A 14,165-nucleotide genomic window follows, 5' to 3' on the forward strand; every position below is an offset into this window, starting at 1 on the left:
ATTGTATCTTTTTCCATCAATAAACAAGAACAACAACAACAGCTAAGAATAATCATCCACACAAATGATGTAATTTTCAGTTATGCCATATTATCAAATCAAACGGCTGTTGCCATCATCACCCTCTTGTAAAGAGATTCCCATGAAAATGAAATCTCCTTAATGTTTCTCTCTCTCACTCACTACCACTACCTCTCTCTGTTATCAATGGAATTCATTTCTCCAGCAATGCATTCATTGTGTGTTTAGCAAGAGGGGGCTCTCAGTGTTTAAATGTAGGTGTGTTGTGCTCACTTTGTGTTTTGTCTATGCCAGCTATTAAGTATTGCTGTTGTTGTTGTTGGCTTGTTGTGTTGTGTTGCTGCTGCTGCTGCTGCCGTTGTGATTTGTTTGGAGAAGAAGATGTTATTGCTGGTGCCGCCAGAAGATGTTTAAGCCAAGTTTTTCTTCATCATAATAACACATTTCGCAGCTTTGGCAATTTTAGTTCTGATTTGAACTTTGCTAAAAGCGGTTGTGTTTTGCGGTACAACGAAACGACTCAAAGTGAATCTCCTTTTTTCCATTGATTTTCCTCCCGCCGCCCCCTCTGCCTAAGTACTAAACAATTAATTTTACAACTTGTAATTGAAATTACACAAACAAAAACAGCAAACGAGACAAGTCGAGGAAAAAAACAACCAACAAACAAATAAAAAATTACAACATTTTATTAAACAATTAATATCCCCGGTGGTGCAGTTGTGTGTGTGTGCTTTTTTTTAAGAAAAAAGAAGAAGTAAAACTAAGGAACAAAAAGCAAAAGATGAAGAACTTAAAATGTTTGTGTTTTTTTTTCTTTATTTATTTTGTGTGCAACATCTCAGCCAGCCTAAATGCTAACAAGTTTTAAGTTTTCCTCGTTGCCTCCTGCCACACCACTTCCACGGCGAAATGAAATAGCATCGAATTTAACAAAAACAGCCAAAAAACAAAAACGAAGATGATTTTCTTAAGGCATTGCAAAAAAAAATAAATAAAAGAAAAAACACAAAATTGCAAAGTATTCCTGACAAACTAGACTTGCCACTAAGAAGACTGGCTTGCCACAAATACAGCCACACATGGGGGCACGGACATTTGCATAGATGAAGTAGATGCATTAATGTAGAATTATTTTGATTAACAATTAAATGGTGCAAATGATGTGATAACAAACAGAAAATGACAATTACCGTCAAATGAACGATGCAACTGTAGGTGTCGGCGAAGTAGGGGCCACTTAAGGCCGTCGTTGAATGCAAATACGAAAAACTGGGTTTGTAAAGGTCGTTATGTCAATGCAATGACGGTATTTGTGCCCAAGGGCCTGTGGATATTTATTTGAAAATCATTCTATTCAAATAGGGGTTTTGAAATGTTGTAATAACTGAAATAAATTTACAATTTAATCGAATTCCACGAAATTTGAGTAATTTTCCATTCGAAGTGCTAATTCATCATTTGGTGCTGTAACAATTTAATGAGATTTTGGGATTACTGATTTGTTTTTCATCTGTGAGCAAAAAGTAATTTAATAATTGCAATTTTTCGTATCTGAAATTTGCAATAGTAGCTGTCATCGAGTTGGGGCTTTAATAATGGAAAGATATTAAATTATAATGAGTTAAAGATGAATACATTCATGTAGCTATGTGTATAGCCTAAATTAGTGGCAGTAGTGTGAGGGTTTTGTTTGTAGGTTTACGGAACGCTTACAGAAGGGTTATTTTGGCGACTTGTGACCTTCCATTTGATTCTAGGTCATAAAATAATATTTTTGGTTTTATTTGATATTTTCTCTTTCGAGGTGAGCTATAAATCAATCTCCTTAGATTTATTTTTGGAGATTTTTTATTTTTTTAACTCTCCGGAGTAGTTTTAATAAAAATCTATAAAGGAATCGTCATTTTCAGAGGAGAACTTTTTTTATTTGAATAGGATAGACCTATTTTAAATAGGATAGACCTAGTTAGGGCCTAAGGGCCACTTCGTACACAACTTGAACTATTTTTGTAGAAAATTTTGTAATTTTTAGCTTTTTTATTGTTTAAATTTAATTTTTATAAAACTATGATTTTTGATTTGATTTTATAAAAAATGATAAAAATATATTTTTTGGTGATCATTAAAGAATTTTAGAAAAAATATTTAGAGATTTTAAATGCTTCAAATATTTCCCTTCTAATTGTTTACATTTATCTGATAAATTTTTAAATATATATGTGTGTATATTAAAGTCCTTTTACCAAAATCGAAAACATAGGTCCATAATTAGTCCCACATAATTTTGCTTAGTTAAGGACAGATCGAGACGGGCGCAGTAGCAAATATGGAACAGAAGAGTACAATTTTAGCTACCAGCTTCTGAAATATCAAATGACTGAAAGTTGTGACCTCGGTATACACAATTGCAATTGTCAATAGGATTTTAATTGTTCAAATATCGAAATATCTATCAGCATGGAATCTTCATCCGTCTATGGAATTTTTTCTAGCTATTTCGAAAATGGGCCATATAGGTCTTACATAATGGTACCGCATAATTGAAGCTATATTTGGAGTTGTAATTATATTTTGCAAATAAATTGGATATAAATGGAAATTTAAAGTTCCATTCGACAAAAATGATATTTTACGCCAGATATCTTATAGAGCTCGGAAGTACCTTTGCCAAATTTTATCAAGATCAGTTCAGATTTGGATATAGCTCCCATATATATATCTTCAGCCGATTTCCGGTTAATTGTGCCCAAATGACCAATATCTGTCCAAATGTCCTGGATTTTAGTACATCCGACCAAATTCAGTCTAGAAGCAAGGTCATTAAAATTCGGCGAAAATGGCTTCAGGTATAGCTATAATAAATAAATAAATTCTTTTATTACGAGAGTTCTACTAAATAAGCATAGTGGTGTAAGGTATCATGTAGTCGGCCCCGCCCGAATTTTGACATTTCCTTACTGGTTTTATTTTGAATAGCCTCCATGTAACGCTGGAGCCTATACCTTTCGTTGTCTTTCTTATATTATTTTCATGCAAGTAGTTGATTTTTTTGTAATGGGGAGGGGGGTTCTGGCATGTGGTGTCTAATATTCAAAATGTTCGATCTGCCCAATATCTCTCTGTTTCAAATAAAATAGACTTTACATTATTAAGGGATGGACCCTAAAAATCCACCTATATCTTAGAGTTAATTCGATTCACTTTTTAAAACACGCTACCGTCCGATTTTTTCGGGGTTTCAAACTCAATTGTCACTCATCTTGACTGTAATTTAGTAAAAAGAGCCGTGTTTATTGTTATAGTGTATGGTTTTGGTTATTATTCCCATAATATTTTAAGATGGACCAAAATGTATCTAGACCAGAATATCCTCTTTGAGACTTGCCAGTAACAGAGCTTTCAAGATAATTGCTGTACCATCACAGTTTGTTGGCTAAAATAATATTGTTTGGAGGAAATAAATATCAGAGGTGAGATGAAGCTCCTCTCCTCTTAAAGAAAAAAAAAATACCTTAACAAGAACGTCTCTTTATAGTCTAGCCCTATTTGAAGCCGACAGAAGCTTTTAGCATTTATTCAAATTTCCATTTGGAATCACTTAGAAATTGGTTACATTGAAACCCTTTGTAGGCATTTTTATATTTTTACAGACGAAAATATTCTGAAATCTTCATATGATTGTCGACTTAATGAAGTTGCTTTGTAATCTCCACTTAATTATGCTATTGAAGAAATGTTGTGTATGGCCACCCCAAATGGATGTTCCTAAGCATCTTTTAAATACCAACAATTAGAAGGAGGAAAACGGAAATATGTAGCTAATTATTATGTGGGTACTGGTCATTGCCACAATTGGCGAATTCCCCTCGTATGATACGTTCTTAAGTACCCATAGTCATTCAATTTATTTTTATTTCATTTTTCACACACTACTCATCGAAGGGAAACGGATGTTTGTGTAAAATTATATTTAGATTGTAAAAATTGTACAAAAATTAAATACATTAATTTATTGTTTGTTTTAGTGTTTTTTGTTGCTGTTGTTGTAGTTGCTTTGCCTATTTAAATTTGTTCTTTATTTGTTTTCGGTTTCGTTTCTTGGTAATTAGCAACAGCAACAACAACAACAACGAACTAAACTTACGTTTTTATTTACGTTTGCTGGCATTTTAAGCTGTTGGTCTTCTTTGTTGGCTATTGACAATTGGCTTGTGGCAAGCGGTGTCGAGGGTGGAGACGACCAAATCTTTTGCTGCAATAAAATTTTGCGCGATAATAACAGTTTTTGTTTTCCACAACACACCTCTTTAGTTCGAATTTAATGTCATCATTAAGACCTGAACCACGTTGCTGGTAGGAAAAGCGTTTCTGTTATGTAAACGTGAAGGTGAATTGTTTAAAAGTATCCAGAAAAACGAAAAATAAAACCAACAACAATAGCGGGGATTAAAATAAAAACCAAAAAGTGAAAAAAAGAAATAACTCCAGAGCCACAAAAAATTGCGTTGACGAATTACAGCAACCGTCTGCTTTATGTGAAACATTTGAAAGCTGTTGAAATCCGTTATTGAAATCAGATGAATACCGTCATTGAATACTGAAAATCCCGAAACCTTTATACTTTATACGATTTTATCTGAATTGGATCAGAAAATTAGCGAGAACAGAAATTGTATATTGCGGAAAGGAAAGGTAAGTGCAAAACAGCATTCGAAGGAATTACGTAAAAATAAGAAATAATTTAAAAGTATTGAAAGATTATTATCCATTAAGAAAGTCAAATAACAATGTTCTTGTTCTATTTCCGAACTTTTTTAATTTTGTTGTTGCAACATAGTTAGGCTTAATCCCATTATTGTTGTTTTTATGAAAACAACGTTAGTTTATTAGAGGAGAAAGATGGTAATGTTTACCAGGGGATAAGGTAGGGAATACTTACATTTCGGAAAGAGCCACCAATCCTCATCAGTTACCTTGCTTTTTGTGTGGGACATTTTTCGCAAAAGTGAAAATTATAAAACTAGTAAAAGAGAGAAATATTACATTTACTCTAAGAGAACTGTTTTGTCCAGAATGAAAGGGAACCGAAAACTAGGGAAAAAGTCAAATATGGAAATCCTCAATTAAATAAAATTACTATTTTTACTCGGCTAAATTCCCCTAGCAAATATTAATAAATGAGTATGCCTGCAAGTTTTTCTAGGGTTCCGCGTACGGGACGGTGTTCAAGTAAAAAATTGTAAAACAAGTACAATACAGTACCATTTTCAGGTTCTGGATCACAACTGCTATGAACTTAAAACTTATTTGACATTTTACCTGGGAGATCCCCTATCAATGAATATAAAATAGAATAATATCACCAAAAACTTATCAGATCGACTAGGTTTTCTTCTAGCTGGGAACCCAAAAAGCCGATTTTCTTCCAAATTATGGCTGATCTTAACAATTACTTGAAATACCCATATGCGAGGGCCAGTGAAAATGGAAGTAAATTTAACGTCTGACTATCTCCCCGTTTTTGTCACAGCAGAGCGATTTGGTTAAAAATTTCCTTTCCAAAAAAAGTAGCCCTGAACGGTACCCCCTAACCAAAGATATTTGAATGGTTTCAGATGAGTATTCTCAAACAAATCGCCTATCATTTGATATGAGTCTCATTTAGTAGGTCAGATAGATTTACGATATATTAAACACCATAGTCGAATTTACAAAACATCCCCCTATTTAGCAAGCAGTAGAGTGCTTTCAGATTTTCTCTCTCTCTCTTTTCGCTCTCGAGTTTTGACAGCTAATTATACCCTCATCCATATGGCTACAGAGGGTATATATCATTTGATACATCCAAAACCTGCCTCCTCGAAAAACTGGTGGCTTGGTCTTTATGGACCAAATCCGTTTCAGGACATTTGGAGTGGTTCTAGCGATGTCCGTCTCTCTGTCTGCTGGCTGGCTCGAAGAGAGACTTCGATTTGGTCCAAACTTGGTACATCGTAATTTTATTATCAAACTTAGATTGAGATCGGAGATGGGCAATATCGGACCACTCCTTCTGGTACATCCCCTACAAAAGGTCAAGAATTTTCAAAAAAAAATATTTTACTGCACAGAGAGAGATAAGAAAATCCAATTTCACTCTAACTTTACAACTCCTTATACTTGCATTAGTGCTAGGTCAGGTAAGAAAATCGACAGTATCGGTTCCCTCCATCAAGTACATCTCCCACAAAGGGTCAACATTTATAAATGTGATGTAAAAGTCCGATTGTTTTCAATAAATATTTCTACTAATTAAAGATCTGCTGTGAAAATGGAATATATCGGTTCAATACTTCTGGTACCTCCCCCACAATGGTTAAAATATCCATGAAGCTCATAAAACGCGAAATTAACATCCGATTCCATTCAGACTTGCCACATCTCAATATTTCTATCAACACCAGATCTGTTATAAAGATGGTAGGGATCGGACTATTTCTTCTGGAACCTCCCCCACGAAGAGTCAAAGTTTAGAATAACCAAAACGATTATAAAATCCGATTTAACCATCCAGTTCTCTTGATATTTTCACAAATCCCATTATTCCTACTAACTCAAGATGTGCTGTGAAGATGGGAGAGATTGGTACCTTCCACACACAGGGTTCAAGATTTGAAAAACAAAACTTTTTACAACATACAAAAACACCTCAGTTTTTTCAGCAACATATTAAAATGCGTTCTTCTGCAAAATCGACTATTTCAGTTGTGACACTTTTCACGTAAATGAGCGATATGAAGATTAGAAATTAGCCCTTGCAGACGCCAGATTCCACCAAACGCTTGAGTTTTTGTAAATTTTCTTTTCAGTTATTTCCTCAATTAGGAGATCATTTAATGAGGTTTCCATGTCTATTACTCGGTGTGACAAATAGAGACCAGATGACCAACAGTCGGTTTGATTTTAAAACAAAAAGGCAATCACGAATATTTCCTATAAAACGAAGTGTCCATTGTGTTACCATTTCTTTATGTAATCGCTAAATTTATTTAGCCATTTCTTTTGTACGGCTCGCAAAAGGGGTCAATAGGGCTATGAAAACGTTTATTTTTTCCTTATTTTTACCGGAACATTTCAAGTTAAGGAAGCATTTCGTGGCCGATGACTAAAACAAAATTGTCATCTGCTCCCATCATGCCTTCCAAAAAAAAACTATTGGTCACTTTGGTTTATTTCCTAATTTGAATGGCATTTACATCGGCTACGTCATCATCACCGTTTGTTGGTATCATTTGTTGACCACCGAGCTGAGTGCATTCAGTCCGTTAGTCAGACCCACCAGCCATTGTCATAAGTCATAGCAACCATTTGTAAAATGTGAAATATTTCATGCTTCTTTAGTAGCGTTTTTCAAGCTTTTTCAAGTGAGTTCTGTTATACATTTGCAGTGTATAAATGCCATAGTAGCATTTGGCGCGAAATGAAGAAGTCAGTGGCGAGAAAATAAAAACAACTCAAACAGAAACACAAAAGAAAAAAAAAAAACACAACACTATCGTCTTAAAACTTTTTTTGTGGAAAATCTAAATGAAAACAAATGAATCTTGTTTTGAATTTAAGCCATTCTGCTTCATTCACGTCCATCGAAGTACAAGAAGCAATTGTGAAATGCTTTGTGGAAACCCTCCACCTAAGTGTCAGCGTGTAATGTGTACGTGTGTTTGTGTGTGTGTTATTACAAACACTTTTGGTATCCCAATACCATGATGTGGCGATGCTCCATTGTAGGTGGTTGGTGGCAAGAAGTTGACTTCAGTTTTTGCTCTGCTTTGATCACTTTGGGATTGCGTGAAGTTGTAAATGTTGTAATAGCCCACCAGGGGAGAAAAAAAAACGGAGAAACAAAAAAAAAAACAAAGTGGCAAGAGTGACTTGGCAAGAGAGCAGCATAGAGGCAAACAAAAGTGGGAAATAATGACTTGTTATTAGCTGGTGTTATATGTTTGGTCTAAATGTGGCGGATTGTTTGTTTAATTATATTAATTTTGACCACATGTTTTCAAAGGAATCATGACATGACATCAAGGAAATCTAATGCCATTTCCATAATATTTTTGTAGGTCAAAAGAGCAACACATATATATACATACATACATACTGACATGGAAATTTGATAAGCTGCCTCGGTGAATTGAGAATGGATTTTAAATCCAAATAAATGAAAATTCATTCAAATACTTATAAAACATAATAATTGCCCATTATTTTACCATGGACATGTCATAGGAACTAAGCACTTACAAGACCACCACAAAAATTCAACTGAAATTCACAAAAATAAAACTTTAGTAATTCAAATATTTAATTTGATATTCAGTTATTTTATTTGAAATTCAGCATATTGCAATTACAATTCAGAAAAAAAGTTACATTTAAAATATACCGAAATTGATAAATTAAAATACATATAAATTATATATACCCTTTCTAGCCATATGGCTGAGGGTATGAAGAGAGAGAGAGAGAGAGAGAGAGGGAGAGAGAGAGTTGTGAAATAACTGACTGCTTGAGAATCAACACTCAGTCGAAACAGCTGAAGCTAGAAAAAGTGTTGCAGGATGGTCAGTTTTAGTAGGCGTAGGCGTGTGATAAGCAGGGTTTTTGAAAATTGTTACTAAAAGTAGACGGAAAGTACAAAAACGTACTAAAAATTCAGAAATTAGGAATGTGGGTCACTCATGGAGTGCATGATGGATGTACAAAAAAGATTTTTGGAAATTCGAACTTTAAGGTTACGAAATGTACTAAAATTGTACTAAACTTATAAAATGGTACCATATGATATTGTGTGAACATACAGAGCTACAAACTTGAAATTTGGTATGAGAATCAAGGTTGGAAAGTAAGTTTGAAATATGAAGGAGGTTTTTAAAATGTACACTAAGTGTGCGAATTGTACTAAATAGTACTAAACTGGGAACATTTTGGTCTAGGATAAACGGATGAAGCTGGAATTTTGAAATTCATTATTGCGGTCCCTGTTGGTGATAGGTTTCTGATAAAGTAGTGGGAAATGTGTACTAAGTGTGCGAAATGTACCAAATTCGTACTAAATTTGGAACAGTTTGGTTTAGGGTAAACGGATGAAGCTGGAAATTATTAAATTTTGTATTAAGGTCCTTCTTGGTGGTTCAGTTGTGATAAATACGTGGTTTTGGAAATGTGTCATACAAGTGTACGAAAAGTACTAAATAGTACTATATTTGGCACAATTTGGTATTTAGTAAACGGAGAGTGCTTGAAACTGAAAGTTGGTATGAAGGTCGCTGTTCATGTGTAGCCTGGGCATATGGAGGTGGTTTCGGAAATGTGTACTATAATTGCACGAAAAGTACTAAATGGTACTATATTTGTTGTTGGGTGATGGGACAGAGAAAAATTCTGAAATATGATATTTAGATTACTGTTGGTATGTGTGTTTGATATGTGGCGGTGTTTTGGAAATGCGCCCTATATTTGTACACAATGTACTAAAAGGTACTAAATTTCCCTTTGAGCGAATGACAATACTTTAAGTCTTAAATTTGATATTGAGGCCTCTTGTTGGTATCTGGTATTGAGATATGGAGGTGGTTTCGGAAATGTGTTTTATAATTGTTCGAAAACTACTAAGTGATACTAAATTTGGGTCACTGTTGATGTCTAGGATGATGAGATGTACGTGGTTTTGAATATGCGTACTAAAAGTACCTAAACTTGGTATTCGGTGAAGAAATAGACCTTAAATTGTGAAATTCGATATTGAGGTCTTTGTTGGCTTCTAGAATTTACATATGGAGATATTGAATTAGTTTTGGACAAAAAATTGGATGTGGGTTCATTGTGCAGTGGTTTTGTTAATATCGTTCTCTGTAAACTTCAAAAATGGGAATACCAAAGTGGCCTTTTACATAGTTGCGATTGGATTTAATTCGATAAAAACGGGGTCAACCTTACAAGTAAAAGCAGAAATCGAAAAGTACTACCTCTAATCCATTGTTATATGGATAATTGTCTTCGAAAAGAAGGAGCTCCCATTTGCATTTCATCCTATTTCCAAAATCGGCATAATTTTTTCTCAGAGATTTCAATAGACACTCTGCCTATTTTATAATTCATTTACAACGAAATTTAAATTAATTACGCATATTTTGAACTATATTTTTCAATTTCAATTGAATTTGAATTTTTTGATTTTTTTTTAATGAACTTTCTTTTGTTTAGTTTTGAATTTCAAATAATGGAATATGTGAATTACAATTGAAAAAATCACAATATCATATTTTTTAATTTCTGAAATTGAATTTAGTAAAAAGTAGCCGTAAAATTGAGAATCAATTCTTCTTCTATAGGAATAAGAAAAAACATGCCAAAATTGTATAAATATCATATATTCCATTTAATGTTTCAATGAAACCTCTTTGAAGCAACCCTTATAAGACCATTTTTGGCATTCAAAAAAAAAAAAAAATAAATAAATAAATAAATAAATAAGTAAATAAAATAAAATTTTCAATATTCATATAATGCGTGAGGTGTTGAAACTCTACGTCATATCCAGTGACTTCATTGGGTCACCTTGTCCGATCGATGGTGATGAGTAATAGGGCCAGAAGGCACGCTCATAACACGAGCTTGAATTCACGTTTTCTTATTGAATTTTTGAACTTGTTTCTTTCTTCTCAAACATCTGTTGCCTACTGTCCATCGCAATATAAACAGTTATACTCTCTCTACCAACAACAACTGCTACTCTCTTTTAAAGACAAATTGGCATCGATGAATATTTATTGGAAAAAAACACGCACACACCCTTCGCTACATCAGGGAATTAAAATAAATCGCCATTTAAATTGACTTTGATTAATTAATTTCTTGTTTTTATGATCCATTTTTGGTTAGCAATTTTGAAAAAAAAAAAAAAAATAAATAAATAAATAAATCCAAAATTATGTTGATGGAGTGATGTGTTGCATTTAATATGTCTTCAAATGGAATCTGCTATCGTCTGGCCGAATTAATTCATTCATTTCGCCAAAGACAAAAAAATGCAAAATACGATTTGTTTGATTCTCTTAATCTGAGTTGCCGCTTAAGGCCGTCTGGTTTTGTTCGATTAGATAACATGAAAGAATTCTTTTGGTTCTTCAATTATTTATATTTATTTTTGCTTTAATAATATTAAACCGTTAGAAATATGTAGTCGTACTGAGTGTTTGACAAAAAAAGAGGTTTATACCGATTTACAAAATTGAGAATGGTTACTTGAATATCATGGGGTGGATCAGATACAAAACCTATGCAAATAAGAATACACTTGAAAATACTAGCTAAAAAAAGGAAAAAAGGATAAAAAAAAAAAATTATTTTATTGTAAAAATCCCAAAGATTTGCAAAACATTTTTATTTTATTGTAAAAATCCCAAAGATTTACATTTTTATTCCCTCCACCATACATAGTGTGGAGGGTATATTAAGTTGATCATTCCGTTTATAACTCACCGAAATAATAATTTAGACCCAACAAAATGATTAGCGTAAAATTCTAAAACGATTTAGCCCTGTCCGTCCGGTCGTCTACAAAACGAAGACGCTAGGGTCAAATCGAATAAAGAAAGGACGCTAAAATGTTGCCCAGATCAGTATTTTGTCGATATTTTTTGAGTTTAATCACATTTTTCGATGAAATCATCTGAATTTCTACACAATGAGTTCTTTATGACTACTTTAACCCCTGGAAGAGTTTTGTCTATATAGGTCCACAATATCGTACCTCTAGATATTCGGTATTTTGTTGATTGTAGCCAAATTTTTCAATAGAATTGTCTGAAAATTCACATAAGGGGTTCATTCTTAGTGATTTACCCTCTGAAAGAGAATTGTCTATATAGGCCCAGAATTGTTTCAAGTTTCGTAATTAAAGTTCGTAATGGATACTACAGCCTATGACAAAAAATAGTATATGTAGGACCACGTCTTAGTATAGCCCCCAAATAACGGTTTTCCTTGAGAGGTATTTTTCGACGGATTTTTTTGGAACAATTTTAATGCTACTTCAAAATGGGGGAGCGGATTAAAACTGTTTTTTGTTACTTGTTCCTCCTCATCTCAACCCATAATTCCCACTGAACTGAGAAGCAGTATTCATCTTATCCCCAAATCCAAACCATGATAAATTGACAAATATTTGTAACCACTGAAAACTCGGTGGGTACTTTGAGCCTTATGACAATTACCGACAAGGCTATAATAATTCCATTTTTTTAAATTATTTATTAACTGGTTTGGCCTATTTCTGCTGGCCTCTGTGAAAAACTACACTTGGCAAAATATCGTCAAATGCCAAGGCCTATTTTTGCGGTCTCCCGTAACCATAATTTCTCATGAGCCTCAAGTTGAAGCTAACAGACGCAGCTAATCGATTGGCAATTACCAATCATGGTTTTCGTTTTCAGGGATAAGAGCAGCAAAGCAAACAGTCATTATTGCGGTTGGCGTTATTCGCTCACATTAAGCCGCAAAAATGAGCGATTGATCGATTGATGAAAGAAATATTGGAGCACGAGAAATTAAATCAATCCGTGGCGAATCAAATCGAAACGGTGTGAATGAATGCCGTGCCAAATTAAGTGTTTATCTTTAACTTATTTATTGGGGGAATCTCGAACAAATCTGCTCACAGATGGCAGATGTACAATACGATTTTTTTGGTTCTGCTAATTTATAATTGTTGTTGTTGTTCTTTGTGTTTCTTTTTTCTTTTTGGTTTCTTGAGCGGTACTCCAAAAACTTTTCAGTTTGCATTGAAGATTTCCGTTTCCGAAATTCATAAAATCATATTTGGCCAGATAAGCTTTTGGCACATCTGAAAAAATATCTGCGAAAAAAAAAAAACGAAAAACGCAAACGAAAATTTGCCAAACTAAAGACCATGCTAAATTTTTAGAAGTCGGCCCAAAAAAATAGAAATAGAAGAAAAAAATAAACAACCACAACAACATTGTTGACGATTGAAAAGTACAACAAAGCTTCGTATGGCCTTAACATATTCCTTTCAGATTCAGTTATGAATGCTTGCTTTAAGCACAAACGGTAAACTGTTAGGTCTTCCAACCGTACCCATTATTCCGTATCACATCATTCCGTTTGTCTGTCTGTCTGTCAGTTATTCTTCGAGGTAATCTTCAATTCAAGCACCCACATATGCGAAGCCGACAACAACAACTACAACGAAATTCGATTTGTTTATCACAACACAAAACTGTGTCAGAACGAACAAACGCCAGATTCAGAACGCAAACATTCGTTTCTCCACGACGATGATGATGAGACTTGCGATTTGAACTTGAAACAACTCAATATGGTGAGATGCAGGCAGGCAACAAAGTAATACAACAACACACAAACAACAACAACAGCAACGACAACGACAACCGATTAAAATTAAAGCAATTTTGCATTTAACTGCAATTAACAACATTAGCTGATGATGCCATTCCATCGTCCATTCATGCATTCATTCATTTACGCATGCGCAATGTGTGGCGCTTATCCGACCACGCCATGCCACACCGCAGTGCAGAGCGGCGCAGCACAACAATGAGTTAAGTTCATTACCAAGCTAGCCAATGAGCAGCGCATTACAACGACACACGTCATGGTCATTTTCCGTTCTAGCCGAATGGCCGCATGTTTTCCCAACATTGAAGTGTCGACTTAGTTGGCTATTAAGTCATTAAACCGATCGATTCTGGCCTAAGCCGTTCCGAAGATGTACGGCCTCCTCTTTGTAATGGAGAATGATTCTCGTTGCATTTCATGGGAGATTGGCTTAATGGCTATTTATTAAATAACTTAGAAATATATAAATTTTTAATTTACAGTTATATTTTATGGTCATAACATTGAGTGGAAATTATTTGAGCTCTGATGAGGGCACTAATATGGTTATGACCTTTGACCAAATTTTACCAGAGGTGTGATTATCAAGTTGTTGGTTTTCCAAATAAGGGTCGCTGCGATTGCCATGAAGAAGTGTATTTTGAATTTATTTATAAGAAATTAATTATAACAATGATTATAATGTGTTTTCTCTCAGTATCTAATCGCAAATTCGAATATAT

At 34.0% G+C, this 14,165-nt stretch overlaps 1 protein-coding gene across 6 annotated transcripts in view; it reads left to right on the forward strand.

The window, feature by feature from the left end:
- The first annotated feature begins 439 nt into the window (after positions 1-439).
- Positions 440-14,165, forward strand: part of LOC101901105 (mucin-5AC) — a 41,394-nt gene continuing 27,668 nt past the window's right edge. Inside the window, exons 1-2 of one of the 6 annotated variants that reach the window (XM_059118039.1) lie at positions 440-597; positions 4,336-4,716. The gene's annotated coding sequence lies outside the window, so the exon portion shown is untranslated. Of the gene's footprint in view, positions 822-4,335; positions 4,717-14,165 lie in introns of those variants that run through there. The other 5 variants (XM_059118043.1, XM_059118040.1, XM_059118041.1 and 2 more) reach the window with 5 other exon arrangements.

This window comes from Musca domestica, unplaced genomic scaffold, assembly GCF_030504385.1.
Source record: "Musca domestica strain aabys unplaced genomic scaffold, Musca_domestica.polishedcontigs.V.1.1 12, whole genome shotgun sequence".
Lineage (NCBI taxonomy): Eukaryota > Metazoa > Arthropoda > Insecta > Diptera > Muscidae > Musca > Musca domestica.